This window comes from Ochotona curzoniae, unplaced genomic scaffold (genome assembly GCF_017591425.1).
Source record: "Ochotona curzoniae isolate NIBS_2020 unplaced genomic scaffold, NIBS_Ocur_1.0 scaffold_3835, whole genome shotgun sequence".
Taxonomy (NCBI): Eukaryota; Metazoa; Chordata; class Mammalia; order Lagomorpha; family Ochotonidae; genus Ochotona; species Ochotona curzoniae.
In genome coordinates this window covers 21,557,504-21,576,446 of record NW_024467114.1, presented here as the reverse complement: position 1 = coordinate 21,576,446, position 18,943 = coordinate 21,557,504, and the positions used below count along the sequence as shown (strand labels likewise).

General features: G+C 39.6%; 1 protein-coding gene and 1 non-coding gene across 3 annotated transcripts in view; both read left to right on the top strand.

Moving 5' to 3' along the window:
• The window catches only part of BMPER (BMP binding endothelial regulator), a 231,678-nt gene that overhangs the window by 74,972 nt on the left and 137,763 nt on the right, over window positions 1-18,943 (top strand). The gene's annotated exons all lie outside the window — the stretch shown is intronic.
• Window positions 18,471-18,577, top strand: LOC121145950. The gene has a single exon (XR_005882112.1). It is a non-coding gene; the product is annotated as a U6 spliceosomal RNA (small nuclear RNA).

Sequence of the window (18,943 nt, the reverse complement as noted above, 5' to 3'; positions counted from 1 at the left end):
GCGGGACCCAGGATGAGTGCGCTGCTTCTGAAGTCTACAGCTGATATTGATTAATGGGTAGAGCTCACAGTATCTGAGCTTATTATATACTCTGGTTTTCTTAATTTGGGGATGGAAAGGGATTCCAGTATCTTGACATGGTTCTGCACTAGTATAAAATCAGACAGTGTGAGATTGATGATTTTCTGGAAGGCTTTTGAGCTTCCCTAAGGAGAGAGAGTACCTTGAGCTTTTCAACAGTGTTGGTTCCTTGAGGCCTGTGCAGATGTTAAGGTGTTGTTTCCTTCGCTGCGTTAATCCTTGCTGCTTCCTCGACCCAGGTGTTGTCCACATGTTGGTACAGAAGAGGCCCTATTTTTCCATGGGGTGGGTTAGTCACGATTGGAGTTTTGTGTTTAAGACTGAGGGGGCCCACCTGGGAGTTCCAGTTGGGAGAATTCTGACTTGAGGCCTCATGAGGCCAGTGTGACCTAGTTAAGGGCACATCACCTCTCAGACCAGACAAGCAGGGATATAATTGGTTGGTACTTCTTGATCAGATGAATACAACCCTGTGCCTTGCAAATCATCATTGATAAAATGGGCATTCGCTTCTTGGCCAATCATTGAACTTAATGTTTTCTTCTTCTGTCTTCAAAATAGCTGTTGTGCCACGTTGGACCCTCGAAATCAATTCATACATAAACAGCTGTATGCAAAACAGAAGACAAGGAGTTCTGGCTTCACATTGTAGAAAGGAAACAACACATTTCAGTGAACCTTTGGGGCTTTGGAGCCAAAACCATTCCCACTACCATTTTTCCTTGTTTTATAAAAGAAGTCCCAGATGGATGTGAGAGTTTGCTGGGTTAAAGCACACTCTGCTTAGGGACCAGCCTCCCGCAGGTGCCTCCCTCTCCTGCTTGGGTCTAATGATTGTGAGTTGTTGTGCTAATGGTCTCCTGTCTGCATTCACTCTTCTTGTTTTGTTTTGTTTTTGAAATTTATTTATTTATTTTTATTAGAAAGCCGGATATACAGAGAGGAGGAGAGACAGAAAGGAAAATCTTCTACCCAATGATTCACTCCACAAGTGGCCACAACAGCCAAAACTGAGCCAATCTGAAGCCAGGAACCCAGAGCCTCTTCCAGTTCTCCCACACAGGTGCAGCGTTCCAAGGCCCTGGGCCATCCTTAACTGATTTCCCAGGGCACAAGCAGGGAGCTGGATGAGAAGTGGGGCCTGCTGGGATTAGAAAAGTGCCCATATGGGATCCCGGTGCAGACTTTAACCACTTGACTGTTTGCGCAAAGCCTGTCTGCATTCACTTTTTAGGACATCCATTTGTACTGCCTCACAAATAATTACTTGTTGGGCCCGGCGCGGTGGCGCAGTGGTTAAGGTCCTCGCCTTGCACGCCCCGGGATCCCATATGGGTGCCGGTTCTATCCCGGCAGCCCCACTTCCCATCCAGCTCCCTGCCTGTGGCCCGGGAAAGCAGTCGAAGACGGCCCAAAGGTTTGGGACCCTGCACCCGCGTGGGAGACCTGGAAGAGGCTCCTGGCTTCAGATCAGCATAGCATTGGCCGTTGCGCTCACTTGGGGAGTGAGTCATCGGGCGGAAGATCTTCCTCTCTGTCTCTCCTCTCTGTATTTCTGCCTTTCCAATAAAAAAATAATAAAATAAATCTTTAAAAAAAAACAAATAATTACTTATTTACTAATTTAAAAAATGTCCTTTTGTTATTTTTTACTTGCCTTATTGGACAGCGCAGGTGTAAGGAATCCTGGAGGCTAAAGAAGGAATGATTCCGTATTCACACTCAACAGGAACGGTCCCTCCTGCCTCATATATCACACCTCATATCTGTATTCTTTGCCAGGTTGACACTGATTTTGTGCCAAGAAATCAGGAGGCAAGTGAGATTAAAAGTTAATCGCAGCCATGGTCACCCTCTCTGGGGACCATGTCCACCCCAACACCAGGTCCACCAATGACATTTCCTTTTCTCTAAGCCAAATCTTCCTTCTCCATGGACCCTCACATTTTTGAGACTCCTCTGTCACCTGCCCGTTTCTGGAGACACTTCACATATCCAGAATCTTCCAGGCAGCCCCACACGTTGAGTGTTTTTTATTTGTACAATGTCCTGCCTGGAATTCTCTTTCCTAGATGCTCCTGTAGAGCTTTGGTGGGGTATCAGTGTTTCTGTGTTGTTGCTCATGACCAATGCTATATAAAGTGGAACTGCTTTGCTATCAAATCTCTATTAAACTGGTCTCATTTTCTTCCCAATTCTTGCCATCTGATATACTTAGTTTTTTTTTTTTTTCTTTTCTTTTCTTCCTTTGCCCTGGGATAATATATGCTCCATTACAATAAGGACATTAGGTTTTTTCACTAGTGTACCACACGACCTAGCTTAGGACTTAGCACACAGTAGGTGCTCAATAAATATTGACTGAATGTACACATGAATGACTAACACCAAGCAACTGATATTAATTCTGATCATAGTGTTTGTCAGTAGTTGATAAACTTGAATACCATTTTTCCCGAGATGGGTTGAGTGCCTTAACCTTAATTCATTTGGAAAACTCAACCAGCGTTCTATGCCTTAGCTTCCACACCCTACTTTAGAAGGCCCACTAAGGGATCTCGGGTTACTGTCCAGGTCAGTTAGATCCTAGTGGGAGTTGGGTCAGTGCCCTCAGCAGCATTGCTCGCTTCAGATTGGTGACTTGTTGAAGTGTCAGAACAGACTCAAATCTGTGAATTCTCCTTTGCTGGAAGTAGATACTTAAGAATTCTCAAATCTCAGGAACTCTCAAGTTAAAGATTCAGTTGGGGCAGGTGGAATTATCTCCTTATCCTGATAAATCCACAAAGCTCCTCAGGCAAGCCTTTTGCCCATTCAGTTTAGTGGCCTTCTGGAGAATGTTGTAAACACTTGCACCGGGTGGGGTAGGGGGCTAGGGGTGTCAGGGATAAACAGTCACAGGGACTGTTGTTGCTGGCTGGATGTGTGGGGAGCAGTGCAAACCATCGGCTTGTGCAGCCAAACAGTGTGATGCGATCTCCCCGGCGGCTGCTGAAGACCTGGCAGACAGCAGAGTCTGGCCGGGGGACTGACCAGCTCTTCAGAGGAGGGGCCTGTCCAGTCTACTCTGGAAGCCAAGCAACTTTCTTTTGTCTTGCTTTGCCTCCAAGAAGGTTTGAAGGACTCAGTGGGAGATGTCCTCCTGTCTCAGCAGGACTCCAATGGCCTGAGTCCTCCCTCAGGACTTTAGGACTCGGAGTGGAGATGAGCTGAGAGCTCTCTGCTCCCAGTGCTTAAACATAAACTTGGCAGTAACTGCAAATACATTTCATACTAAGTCATATTTTCTAGCAGTGGAATGCCTTATACCACTTCTCTATCATGTTCCCAGTGAGGAAATCAAACCATCTGTGGCTTTAGAGTCCAAATGCAAATGGCAGCTTCTAGCCCAGGACTGCCTTTTGACTTCCTTGTCTCTACCCGGCACTGGCTGTGAAGAATTTCAAGTCAAGAAATTCCTGCACTTAGTTGAAAAATTTGATCGGATATGTTTGAATTCAGCCCAAGCATCTAAACTTTAAAAGGATATTCTTCCTATGAAAAGAACCAAATGTATCGAGGTTTGATTTTGAACAATTTTTTTAATGAAGTGTTTTGGACTCAGGTATTTTTAAGAAACATTTATTTATTTGAAAGGCAGAGTGACGAGAGAGAGAGGAGAAAAAGAGAGAGAACGAGCAAGCTGTGCATATGCTGATCCAGTCTCTAAATGATTGCAACAACTATGACTGGGCCAGGCTGAAGCCAGAAGCGCTATCTTGCTCGCCCATGGAGTAGCAGGTGCCTGAGACCTTACAGCCTCATTTACTACCTTCCCAAGTGCATTAGCAGGAGGCTGGATAGGAAGTGGAGCCGCTGGTGGCGATGCAAACAGCTGCTTAGTCCACTCCACAACAGACTTAGAACTTACAGATTTTAGTTAATGTAAGGAAGAAGGCTTTACTCTACCTAGAGGTTGATTCTGTTCTAAAGGTAATATGAAAGACATAAATTTGACTAGAACTTCTGGATTTGTTCAGAGAAAGAATATTTTTCTTGGAAGCAGCTTCTCCTCTTCAAGGGATCTTTCTTTCTAGAAATGCCAGAATATATCATCTAGATGAGAAGCCAGTGTTTGCTATGTTCCCTGCTCCTCCTGCATTCCTAGTGATAAGGACCAAGTGAGCTGCAAAGGCCGATGTTGAACTTTACATAGAACTGGGTTTCAGAAATGATAAAAAGACTTGTTGGGGCAGGGGACCAGAGATAACCCATTTTATGCTCCAGTTTTGCCTTTTAACCTTCCATCCATTTCCTTGTTCTAAATACTTTTTTTGATTTCACTCCTTTCTCAGGAGACAACCAAGTTCTAAAGTGACTTGTAGATGTCATCGGAAGCCTCTAGGGATTGACATCTTGAAGAGTTCTGTATTTGTCACAGATTGGTTAATAACTACGCTCTTTTTCCTGAATGGCTCCTTTATTGTTCGTTTCTAGTAACTCCTAAATCACACAGTGATCCGTGTTGAGCACTCAGATAAGAGCACAGAAAGTGAAATGATCTGTGGACAGCTCGATCAAATCGTGCTCAAAAAGGAGCTGTGCGGTTCATATGCCCAAGGCAGATTTTACTGTGGGAGATAAAACCTATCATTTATTCATTCATTCTATGTCATGAAAGGAAAAAGGCGTTCAGATAGCTGTTTTAGATGAAAGAGACAAATACGTGCAATTCCTGATCTTGGACTGAAACTTTTTTCCCCTCTTCACACAAATTCTGTAAAAGGCATTGTTAAGACAATAAGGAAAATTTGAGGATTTTGAGGATGCCAATCCAGCTTCCTGCTGGTTTGAACTTGAGAGACAGGAGACTATAGCTTGAGTGAGCAGCTCCCTGTCATCCACATGGGAGACCCAGAGGAGCCCTGAACCTCTGGCTTTGGCCTGATCCAACCCTGGCTGCTTGTAGGCATTCGAGGGAGTGAGCCAACAAGGGGCACATCTGATTTTCTGTCCCTCTTCCTTTCAAATAAAGCAAAAAACAAATGAAAAGTCAAAAAGTTATTTTTCTTTATTAAAAAGACAAGACTGTATATTTAGCCATATTAATATTAAATGTTGTGTGTATGATAATTTTATCACGGTTATGTAGGAAAAGGGAAAATTTTAACTCCCATGCAGTACATTTAATAGGGCTTAAGTGTGTGTGTCACAAACAGGTCTTCCATCTTCTCCATTTCTCTCTGCTTCCCTGAGACAGAAAATATTGCAAAACATTATAAACTGGTGATTTTGAGGGAACCATGGGCTCGAAAACGTTTTGTTTCTGTTGTTTTTTTTTATATGAAGGGCTGAATTATCCAGAAGGATTAGGAGACACAGCAGAGGCAGCAACTTTCCATCTGCTGATACATTCCTGAAATAGTCACAACCACCAGACTCTGCCAAGCTGAAGCCAGGAGCCAGTAACTTCTTCTGGGTCTCCTGTGTGGGTGCATGGGCCCCCCAGGTGTGTGCAGGCCCCAGGGAATTGTGCCATCTTCCACTGCTTTCCTAGGCACATTAGGAAGGGGTTGAACTGGAAATGGAGTAGCTGAGACACAATCTGGTGCCCATATAGAATGCTGGCATCACAGGTGGCCACTTTGATGAATGTGCCACGTTGCCAGCCCCTTGAAATTTTTATAAGTTAAGTACTGCTGAGGAGAGAAGAGAAGGTGGTTGCTAAGGTATTTTTTCTTTTCATTTTAGCAGAGGCATAGTTCATTTCACCTTTAAGTAAGTTGTTACTTTGAATCCTCTCCCCCTCTCTCTTTTCAGTGAGTAGCTACTGGATTTTGTCAAACACATTTTTAACGTGTATTGAGATGATCCTGTACTTTTCTTCGTATTACATTAATATAGTTTGTCATATTGGCTAATTTCTCATATGTTTAAACCAATCTTGTACAATATGGAATAAAGCTCACTTGGTCATGGTATATAGATTTGTATGCTATTGGATTCAATTTGATGTGTTAAATATTTTTGTATCTATATTAACCAGGGATATTAATCTCTGGTTTTCTTTTCTTGTAATATATTTGGTTATTTATTTATTGGATACCACTAGCCTTATAAAACAGGCTGGTGTTTGTTCCTTTACTTTTTGTTCGTTTACTTTTAAAATTTAATGAAGGATTTCAACCTATTTTGCCAAAACATTTCATCGTGGGAAATTTTTTCATTGCTAATACATTGTCTGTATTTAGAAGACACATTTAGATGTTTTAATTTCTGCTTAGGTTCAGTAGCTTGTTTCTGGTAATTTCCCCATTTCATATAGATGATCATATTCACCAACAAATTATTGTTCACAGAATGCTCTTTAAAATCCCTCCCATTTCTTCAAAGTCATTCTCAGCGTGTCCGTCTTCCTTCCTGATTTTAGATATTTTAGTCTGCTCTCTCCTTTCCTGCTCAGTCGAGCTAAAGTTTTACTAATTCTGTTGATCTTTTTAAAAGGATGTAGTTATGATTTCACTGAATTATTCCTTTTTCTAAAAAAAAAATATGTTTCATTTATTTCCATTCTACACTGTATTACTTCCTGCCTTCCAAGTGCTTTGGGTTTAATTGCTCTACTTTTGTTAATTTTTTGAATCTGATTTTGTTCGTGTTTTTAGATGTAAGTATTTGCAGGTACCAATTTCTCTGTAAATGATGCTGTAGTTAGGTCGCATCCGTTTTGGTGTATCGTGTTTTTATTTTCATTCATCTCAAAGCATTTTCTAATTTCTCTTGTTTATGCTTGGACTTACTGGTTTTTGTATGTGCATGGCTTAATTTCCATATTTCTTAATTTCCAAATTTTCTTCTGCTATTGATTTCTAATTTTATTACATTGTGATGGAAGAACATGTTTTTGTGATTTAAATATTTTAAAAATTTACTGAGATTTGTTTTGCGGCCAAACATATGGTCCATCCTAGAGAATGCTGCCTGTGCAGTGGGGGAGCGTGTGTATTATGGCTTGTGGGAGTGGAATGTTCCGGATATGTCTGTTTAGGCCCAGGTGATTGATAGTGTTGTCTAAGTCTTCTGTTTTCTCGTTGATCTTTGGCTTTCTTGTTCTACTGTTGGAAGTGGAGTAGTGAAGTCTCAACCCAATAGTGTTGTTTTTGTGGTTTTATTGGATTTAATTTTTTGCCCCATTTTTTACTTCATGCTTTTTGTGCCTCTGTTTAGGTTCTCATATGTCTGCAAGGGTCACAGCCTCCTATCTGAATCTCCTGTGTGCTCTGATGCCCTTCAGCTCCTGGACGGTTCTGTTTGAGGCAGTGTGGCTGCTCCTGCCCTTTGACTCTCTTGGTGTAGCCTGTGCTCTTTTCTCCTGTTATTCTCCAGGACTATTTGGGTTGGCAACCAAAATATGTCTCTCCTACATAGCGTGTAGCTGTACCCTACCTTTTTAAAAAATCACATTTGTGCAATTTCTGACTTTTGAATGGATTAGTCGGTCTACCTATATTTAATATAATTCCTGATGAAATGGGGTTTATAATCTGTTATTTTGCCATTTCCTATTTGTCTTGTGTATTTTTTTGTTCCTCAAAACTTCCATTGCTCCTGTATTTTTTATTGTGATGTGGATGTTTACTAGTAGACCATTGTTTATAGTAACCTAATCTAAATTTAATATTTTTTCACTGTATATCATTTATATATGTATAATAAAACAAAATAATTAAGTAATTATTTATGTAATTTTCAGTTCTATACTAGGAAAAGAGTACTATATATCTGCTTATAATATGCGATCTATACTTATATAATTTATTGCATAGTTATTCTACCTTATCCATTGATTCTGCCTCTGTGGATTAAGCTAACAGTTGAAAAAATATTTTAAAAATTGCATATGTACTTAATATGTACGGATTTTCCTTTTCGTTATTATTCCTTAAGCAATACAATATTATGACTATTGCATGGTATTTCCAACATAGTAGGTATTTTAGACAATGTTGAGATTATTTAAAGTATATGGGAAGAAGTTTTTGTGTTATATGCAAATAGTATGTGCTGTGTATAAAAGATTTGAATATCTTTGGGCTTTGTTTGGATCCTAGAACCAATGAACTAAAGCAACAACTTTTGTTATGCACACAAACACACACGTGATATATGAGTATTTACTATAATATATTACATAAATATACTATAGGCTGAAAGAAAATTAGAATGTTGTTTTCTTAGTTTTTGCACTGGAAATTGAAATCAAAATCCTAAAGTAATCTAGTCTATATTGATACCAATTAATTCAATTAAGTCTGAAAATGCTTTTCTGGCATAGTGCTTTCCCCCATTTTTGTCTTACATTTGTTATACAAACCCATTGATATGCTATAAGCACACAATACATTTTTGTAGTGTTGTTTTATGCAGTTTATTTTAAATATTACAGGAAGAACAAAGAACTATAAACAAATATGAATTTAGGTTGTCTTTTATATTTACCCTTATATGCTGAATTTAGATCTGATTTTTTCTTTTAAGTTTTATTGATCTTCATTGGAAAGGCAGATTCACAGAGAGAAGGAGAGGCAGAGAGCAAGATCTTCTGTCTGCTCGTTCACTCCCCAAGTGGCTGCAATGGCTGGAGCTGAGCTGATCTGAAGCCAGGAGCCAAGAGCCTCCTCCCGGTCTCCCGCCCGGGTTGTCCTTTACTACTTTTCCAGGTCACAAGCAAGGAGGTGGACAGGAATCAGAACAGTTGCAACATGAACCAGCTCCCACATTGTGCCCACAGCAATCCTGGCACATAAGGCGAGGACTTTAGCCCCTAGACTGCTGCCCTGGCCCTGGGTAGTGTTCTTTCATTTCAGCCTTAAGGACTCCCTTTGGTAATTTTTGCTAGATACATTTATCATTAGCAGTGCATCCTCTTACGTTTTTTTTTTATTTGAGACTATCTTATTCATTTCTTCTTTGTTTTTCTAGCAACAGTTCGGCTGTTGTTTGGCGTAGTCATTTTCTTTTACCACTTTAATTAAACGTGTCTTCTGGCCTCAGCGATATTTGATGAGAAATCAATATCTATCTAAATAACATTCTGTATGTGTGACAGGTCACTTTTGCTGCTTCCAAGATTCTTTGTTTTCCTACAGTTGGTGATGTACCTGAGTACGCCTTATTCTGTGTTCGTCTTACTTGGAGCTTGGTGATCTTAGATGCGCAGTCAGATCGTCTTTCTCCCCCAGGTCTCTCTTGTTTGCATCCAGGTCTCCGGTTCTTTGTGTGTTGGTGTCCTTCCTGGTGTCCTGCACAGCTCGGTGGTTCTGCTCTTTCTGTTTTTGTCTCCCACACTGGATAAAGCTCAACGATCTGTCTTCAGGAGCTCTCTTACTTCTGCTAGCTCATATCTTCCAGTGAACTTCCCTTGTGGCATATTTTTCATTACACTTATGACAGCTCGGGAAAGGTGGACTTTTATAATTTTTGACAGTGCTATTCTTGCTTTTTAGATGAGTGAATATTTGGAAGGCCTTACCCCATGGTTCTGGAAATTATAATCTTTTTCAGAATCATTTTGTTATGTTTACATTTCATTTTACCAATTAATTTTACTTAAATGACAGGAAAGTTTTTGAGGTAAAATACTTTCTTGTATTCTTAAGTTTTCTTTTTGTTTTTAAGAAGTATGATTGCTTGATCAAAGTATCAAGATTTTAAAACTTTTGATTATATTCAAGTTTACTTGCTTAAAGGCTGTCAATTCACACCTTAGCCATTGCTAGGTATACAGTGGTGTTTTCCTCTATGCTTAAGAGCTCTGGATATTATAATGTACAACTTTCTGTTACAAAATTAGAAAGCACTGAAACTGAATTTCCCACTTCCACATTTAAATAAAATGCTGTAACAGTTCAGGAGCCAAGAATATGTCCTACATAGAAGCAGGAGTGTGTGTGTGTGTGTGTGTGTGCATTTTCACTTGAACTAATAATGTAGTTTTTTTTTATTTAAAAAAATATATATATATAATGCTAATTTCACTTTAGGACCTTATAGAAATTTAGATAAAGTATGAAGAATTTTTGAATTTTTGGAGAGATTTATGTCTGTAATGAAGGATTAGGTTTTATAGATTCTGAGTGCATCCCTAGAATCATCATGTATGCTTGGCCAGACATCCATGGAAAGGAAACACCTGACTCAGACCTGCCATTTGCCAGGAAAAGAGGAGGAAAATGATGAAAACAGCTGAGCACGTGCAAGCAGCCAGACCTAAATGTGATGAATACTCCAGAAATCAAAATCCTTCATCTATGATAGTCTTTGTTGGGTGAAGCTACTGCTGCCAGAGGCAAGAGAAACATTAAAAAAAAAAAGATTTATTTATTCTTTTTGTAATTGGAACGTCAGATTTACAGAGAGAAGGAGAAACAGAAAGAAAGTTCTTCCATCTGCTGATTCACTCCCCAAGCGACCAGACAACTAGAGCTGAGCTGATCCAAAGCTAGGAGGCAGGAGCCTCTTCCAGGTCTCCCACGCGGGTGCAGGGTCCCAAGGCTTTGGCCCATCTGTGACTGCTTCCCAGACCACAAGCAGAGAGCTGGATGGGAAGCAGAGCAGCTGGGACACAAAACAGTGCCCTTATGGTATCCTGGCGCATGCAAAGTGAGGACTTTAGCCACTAGGCTGTTGCGCCAGGCACAACAAGAGCTTTTGAGGAAGGGTTCACTGGCTTGTCATGTTTAGCTAGTAATAGGCTGGTAGTTTGACAGACATCACTTAGTCACCAGAACCTCCCAGAAGAGAGACCTGCTGACAGTGTTTCAGTTTTTGAACTGCTATCTGTTGTAATTTCTTTTCTATTTGGGATGTAATTGGAGAGAAGTTTATGAGTTTAGTATCATTTGACCTCTGGAGCAAACTGACACAGGTAACAAACCAGCAATCCCTGTGTAGTTGGTGGTTTCTTTTTACTAGATGGGGACGGTATTCTGGAATGTAGACAATCTGAGGAGCGCATTGGGCTGAATCTTCTGTTACTCACCTTTCTTAGAGTAGTTCAGAGTGTCTACCAACACACATTCCTAGTATAGTTTTCTGGGTTTTTTTCCCCCTCTGGTTAGGTCCAAATTAAGTGAGTAGGTAACTAAGTTGGCCCTCCTCTAAGTAATTTATTATTTAATAAAAATGAAATAATATCACGGCCCCTGTGCATTGGAACGGACGGTGAGATAACCTGGTGGTCCTGGGCAGGTTGCTTGATTGGGCACGAATGTTCTCACTGAAGCAGTGACCGTGGCGGTCAGTAGTTCTGGACATTTTGTATGCTAAATTCCTAAGGGATATACAATCTTTAGGAACACTGAGGTGCAATTTGTAATCTTTTACCTAAAAATGTGTTTGTGACAGTGTTATCATCAGAATGTTTGTGTCTCCTTTAATGTTTTTCATTTGTTTCTATTTGAGAGATGAAGATGGAATGAGAGTGAATGAGCAAGGCAGAGAAGAGAGAGCTCCCATATGGTTCACTCACCAAATACAGTGTCCTGGACGAGACTGGGCTGAATCCGGGCACTCGGTTAAGATCTCACACAAAGGTTGAGTGGCAGGGACCCAAGTGATTGAGGCATCACCTGTTGCCTGGCAGGGTATACATGAGCAGGAAAATTGAATGAGAAACCGAACTGGGGTCCAGTCCCAGTTACCCCAGTAGGATGTGTAGGCCTTCCAGCTGGTGGCTTCACCCACAGGCCAAATGCATGTCTCTGCTCCATATTTACGTACTGAAAACCTAAATCCAAAGGTGATGGTGTCACAGGGTGGTCTTAGGAGGAGATTAGATCACGAGGGCTTGCTCTAAGAAAGATGTCTAAGAGTGCTTGCCGCATCAGGGCACATGGAAGGCATCGTCTCTGAGGAACAGCCCCTCACCGGACAGTGAACGTGTGGACACCCGGGTCTTGCAGAGCAGTGAGCAGTATGTCCCTTTGGTTTGTAAATTACCCAGTCTGAGAGGTTTTGTTGCAGCAGGCTAAGCTAAGTTGCTTTCGTGTACACATGTACATCTCTACGGCACACAATGATAAATGGAGAAGAGGAAGTCCCCTACCCTTCCCTGTCATCCAGTCACCGAGATCTCCCCAGAGGGAACCACACTTACATAGTTTTGTGTGTATTTACACAGATGTTGTGTGCATAGCTGTATCAATTATCCTTAACCTTAAAAATTATAATATTTTATATATTCTGATCTAGCTTTTTTCACTTAACAGAAATGCATCTGGGATGTTATTTCAGATCAGTCTATTTAAGAGCTGTCTTGTTAGTGTAAGTGGCTGCATATATTCCATATTAGGTATAGAATAATTTCTCAGAGATATAGAGTAGTTTCTCAATAGTTTTGCTCTTATAAACAGTGATATCCTTAAATATACCTGCTTCATTTCACACATGTGAAAATACTCTAGAGTTAGAGTTATTAGATCACAGTATATGTATTTTGTTTTTCATATTGCCAATTGTTTTCCACAAAGGCTGCAGTGACTTTCATTTGTAATAAGAGTGGATAAGTCCCTGCTGGGTCACACTTGGCCGAAAGTATTTTTGTTTTGAATTCTGTTTGTCAGTATGGTAGGTAAAGCTGTTACTTCATCCTAGCTTTGATTTTATGTTTGTAAGCAGTTATTTATTTTTATTTGTTTGGCAGACAGACTCTCGCAGTCACTACTTAGCTCCCCTAACCAACAAGCAAACAAGCAGGAATGCAGGTCAGGTCTCCCACGCAGTGACAGGGACCCGGCTGCTGGAGCTGCCGTCTGCTGTCTGCTGCCTGAACCGGTGTGTATTAGCAGGAAGCCGGATGGGGGAGCGGGGCTGGGACTCGGGCGCAGGGACCGTGTCATGGTGTATGAGCATCCCAAGTGACTTCTTCACTGCCACGCTGATAAACGTCGCCCTCGAATTTTACGATGTGGTAGAATTTAAAACCTTATATACTATAGTTTATCAAATTGAAAGAGAAACCGATTTGAAGGCTCAGTTGGATCTTTAAGATGTTAAAAAATAATAGTTAAACTTGGAACTGATAATTTATGATTCTTAAGTTATATGTGTTTCTATTTTTTGTGATAACTCTTCTGTTACTAAGTTATTGACCTTTGTACAGATTTCCAAGGACCTTTATCAGTGAGGGAAACCAGCCCTGTGTGTGTGCAAAGTGTGACAGTTCCCAGCTAACAAACTGGAATTATTTTGAGTGGTTTAATTCATCCAGTTTTTCTGTAACAGCTTTGAAATATTACATCACTACTACATTCCTATGCTAAGACTTTTTTTTAAAAAAAAAAATGTCAATTTCACCCATATCACTCTGATGGTTTTATTTTAGCTGTATGTCAATCCTGATTTTATAATTTTCTCAGAACCTTCTTTTCTTAATATCAATTCTAGAAGTAATCTGTTTACTGCAAAGTTGCATCTAGTTGATCAATTTACTACGATCACGTTTTGATATCTTTAAATAAATCAGTGTGTTACTTGACAATAATAATGTTTATTTTCTTGGAGAAATTCATGTCTATTTTACTTCTTCCCTTATAAAATTGCTGGCTAGCACCTCAATAAGAACGTTAAATGCTACTAGTGATATTAGATATGTTTGGGAAGTTGTCCGTGATTTGACTAGCAATGTCTGCTTTTATTCTTTCTCATCCTTAGAACTTTTTATGATAAAGTGTATTTTTAAGAAAATGTACAATGAATCCTATTTGATTAAGACTAAAACAGACATATTAAATCAAATTCTTGGATATATCTTAATACTTTTTTGTAATTACATGCTAGAACGCTTTGAGTTTAGGATATTGTAGGTTAAAAAAGGAGATTAAATAGCTCTGCTAAAGCTACTTACACTGAGTTTCACGCAGGTTCTCTGCTAGTGGAAGGGCATGTTTGCTTTTGGGGAAAACTCCATTTGTCAAGTAAGGACCACACTGGGCTTTGCTTTCAAAATGTGTTTCTGTCTCAAAATGTGAGTCATGGGCTTGTGTAAATAATATCATTACCGTCCAAAAATTAATGTCTATTATAATGAGCTATACAAAGGTCCATATAATATAATGAAAGTGAGCATCTCAGTTTAAGAGACAGGTGGCTCTCTCATTGTGTTACAAGGAAAGGAAGGCATCTTAAGACAAAGGAGAGAGATGTGATCAAGAAAGCTTGACTAAGATTTAGAGGTCCAAGTCTCCTCATTTGGTCTTTTCAGTTGGTTTCAAGTAAAATTAATTTCCCAAAACGTTTTTCCTCAGGAACAAGACTTGGCTTGTATCTCGAGGCTGGCACCATCATTCTGTGTCAACCAGCTTCACACACAGGAAAGTCGTGTTTTTGTTGAAGCAAGGCCATCTTAGAAGGAAGGTGGTCTGCCAGGTAATTCTATTAAGATTCCGTGGTTTTCCCACCTTGTCCTTAACCCCTTCTGGGGTAAGCAGGCTCAAATATTACTTCCTGTTCCAAGTGCAGCTGCCGTCTCCCATACGTGTGGTGATCAAGACACTTCTGCACAGGTCACTCTCCCGGACTTCCTGAGCACACGAGAGCTCTTAACGTTTCCTCTCTTCTGTTCTGCCCCGTTCTCTTGTCGACTCAGCTCAGACGGCATCTCCTGTTAAGAGTTTCCTGGTCACATCCAGTCCGTTGCTGCTTCCTCTATGTTTGTTTTTTGGTACACAGCTTATTATTAACTCCTGTAATATGATTCTGTTTCTTTTTCTTGAGTATTAACCAATACTCTCATATGTCTGAATATTGGGAAGCTTAGCCTTCATTCATTTACACAATGAGGAAATTCTACAAATGCTCTTTTGGCTAACTGAAATAAATGTGAGTTTAAGAGCATAGAGAGGACTGTTACAGTTTGCCTAAAATGTTTTGCTTATCAATTTACTTATTCCTGCATATTTAAAATCATTCCTGATGACATGATATTTAAAGAACTTTTTTTTAACTTTCACATTTCATAAAACAGTTTTACTAATACTTCATTTATAGGTCATCATTAACCTTTGGCAATACTGTGGCTATTCTTTCAGTGATCAAGTGTGAATTTTCCAGATTAAACCATCTTCACTTCCAGTTAAGTTATAGGAGATCCGGTGTTATTAAAATTAATGCATGACATTGTCTTAAGTATCCACTGGCAAAATGTTGGGAATATTGGTTCTTTCTACGAATCTCTATGGTTCCACAATGTACCTATAAGCATAACTTTTTAAATGTGAGTTTTCAGAGGTTTTTGGAGGATGAAATTCTGCAGATATTAAATGCAGCCTTTTGTTCCAGAAATAATTGAACAATCTTGTTCAATTTCTTCTCTCTCTCCCTTTTTTTTAAAAAATTTTCTCACTGATTCCATTAGGAGAGCTCTTACAGCTAACACTAATTGACATACATTCAAGGTAATGGATTTTACTAGATAGTAACTTAGTGTTCAGAATAATTTAAGGTAGAAAATGCCATCTTAATGGGAGACGTTTGTGAAGGCTTGAATTTAACAGACTCTATTGCTGTGAAATTTTGGGGACTTAAAAAAGAAAAGTAACCCTCAATGTCTTTAGGGCACATACAACATTTTATTTGAAAATAGGATTTTTGTCCTAATTTTAAAAAAGATACATTTGTTTATTTGACATCCAGAGTTACAGAGACAGAGGAATAGACAGAAGCAGAGGTCTTCCATCTGCTGGTTCACACCACAGATGGGTACAAGAGTCAGTGCTGGATCATGCTGAACCAGGAGCCAGGAGCTTCATTTGTGCCTATATCATGGGTGGCAGGGACCCATAACTTGGGCAATCCTCCACTACTTTTCCTAGGCTGTTAGCAGGGAGCTGAAATGCAGAAGCTGCTGTGTCACCACCCAGCGACCCTAGGGGGTGCTGGTGTGGCAGGTGGCAGCTGTACAATTCCAGCCACAACATCAGCCCTATGGTTGATTCTTAATAAGGTTACCTGCTAGAATAATGAAAGGATTAGTTTTAGCACTGTAAACAACATTGTCTTGGGGAATGAGAAGATAGTCAAATGAGAATAGCTTGGTTCTGCAAATTCTTTGGAGCTAGATAAATCTAGCTTTAAATGTGGCACAGTATTAATTACGTTTGGTGTAATTTTTGTGTAGGCCACTTAAAGTCAATGAACTTCAGTATTCACCTCTTTAAAATTTGACAATACTCGTGTATTCCTTACACAGTTGTTATGAAATTTAAAAATTAAAATATATAAACATAAATATTTCTTTAGATAATGTTAGAGTGTGTGTGCGAAGTCTTCGGTCATTATTCTCTCCCTCAGGACTTGTTATAGTTTGTTACTATCCAATGTACCTTTGCCCAAATCTCCTATGTGATAGGATCCAACATTGCCTGGTGTTATGATTCTGTTCTGACCTGTTTCCTTCTGTAGTACCATTGTGAAGTTTCTTCCATTCCCGAGATTCTAACACCTCAAGAGTGTAGTCCTTTGATTATCATATTGTTTTCTTGCTGCTCAGACTTTTAAGTGTATTTCATTATCCAAGGATCTTGATAAAATGCATATTCTGAGTCAATATGTCCTATGTCAGGCCCAAAATTCTGTATTTCTAATAGGTTTTCACATGTTGCTGATGTCTACGGTCCACACTTTGAGTCATAAGGACAGAGAATGATGCTGTAGCTTTAAAAACGTAATAGAAACTTGGTTGGCTGCTTTCGAAGGCACCCCTGGGAGGAAATAAAAAACATATTTTGCATATGCAAAATTTCACAATACTTCACTGAGCTCACTCATCCTCATACCATGTTCCATGGAAGATGAGTAAAAATTTCCATTAAAGGAAAAGCTTTTAAGCCAGAATATAAATAAGAGATTTGCTGTTTTCATTTGGTCAGTCTGAAAAAAGCAAGTTTACACTGTACCTTGAAATTCTTTTGGATAAGAGCAAACACATTCTAGTGAGTTGGGCCCATCTTAGAAAACAACTATTACTTTGCTAGAATTTTTACATTGCTGGAGATCCGAAAAATGAAGGTCAAGTTCACACTGCAGTCAGTGCTTGAGGTTTTAAGCCAGTGATATTTTCCTTGTAAAGTCTCTTTGGAAAAGCCTTCAGATTTGAGTCAGCTAGGGTGAACCCATTTTCCAAAGTTTTGTTTCTGGAAGCATTTAATTGAAAGGAAAAACCCCAAGAATGCATCTAGAGTTGAAAGTCGTGCAGCAATTGGGAGGGCCTCGAAATAGCAACAATGGTAATATGTGAAGCCAAATGAAATCTGCAAATTATTAGGATGAGATTGGTAAGGGGCATAGAAACTTACTAAGAGGGAAATGAGAGCAATGAGTTTTCCAATATGGACTTTATACTGAGAGGTGGAACAAAATAGAAGTGGAGACAGAAACCTCACTGAGTTAAAAGCTAAAAGATGGCAGGGACTGCAAGTTTAGTGGAGTCTGGATGGCTTTCATTTTAGTTTGATTTGCTGAGAAGTATTGCAGGTTCAGGATCTCGTTGGAATGTCCATCGTCAGTGCAGCCTCTTACAAGTTCTCACAAAAAGAACCTGTCAAAACCTCTAACATTGGACTTCCAAGAACTCTGAAAAATGAGTGGCTGAAAAGTGATTGCTGGTATCTGAAAAAAAAATGGCATTAACTAAAAGGCAACTGGGTTCTAGTTAAGGAAACGGACTCAGATTTTAATTTTTTTTGGCCACATGTCTAATTTTTCATTTTGGTAAATATTATAAAAGAAGAGAAGCAGCAAAAACAGTGCTAATTCCTGTTCTCCATCCTTCTCTCTGTGTGTCACACACACCAAGAAAACCAGATGCCATTTCTGCTATGTGGGACTGGAAAGAACAAGGGTTCTTCAGAAAGTTTATGGAATATAGAATTTAGAACTCTAAATTCATTTTCATGCTAAGAAACTTTTTATACGCCATTTTGTTTCATAATATGTGTAAAAATACATATTACAAAAAATGGTATTGGATTTTAAATTTTGGACCCTGCATACACGTGTGGGAGACCTGGAAGAGGCTCCTGGCTCCTGGCTTTGGATTGGCTCAGCTCCAGGTGTTGTGGCCACTTGGGGAGTGAACTCTCCTTCTTTCCATAAATCTGACTTTCCAATAAAAACAGAGAAATCTTGAAAAAAAAAAAAAAGAATTGAAACAGCCAGAGTACATGGGCCTCTGCAACCCATGTCAGAGACCTGCATGGAGGTCCAGGCTCCTGGCACAGACCTAGTTCTGTCCTGGTCATTACAGCCATTTGGGGAATGAACCAGCTGATAGGAGATATATTCTCTTTCTTTCTTTGTCTCTCTCTGCAACTTGCTCAAATAAGTAAATAAGTCTTAAAAAAAAATACTGAGTGCTCACTTCAGCAGCACATATACTAAAAATGGAATGATACAGGGAAGATTAGCATGGCCCCTACACAAGGATGACACACTAATTCATGAACCATCCCATACTTTTTAAAATACTGATAAAATACTAATTCAACACTAAGGTGTTGAATCTAACCTGTAAGATGACAATGAAGAAACCCGTTCTCATGTCCCAGGAGTGCTTAGACAGTACCCAGCTTTGGCTCTTGACTCCATAGACCCTTGGGGGTTTTAGGGGTTGGCTCAAATAACTGGACCCCTCTACTCATACAGGTGATCTGGACTGAGTTTCTGCCTCTCAGTTTGTCCCAGTCTTAGCCATTGTGGGTACTGTGAGATGTGAACCAGTTTGAGGAGCTTTCTTCAGGTATTATGTCTCTCAAAATAATAGTAATAATAAACAAAGGTGCTAGCCTTGTGGCACAGTGAGTTAAGCCTCCTCTGCCACCATGTG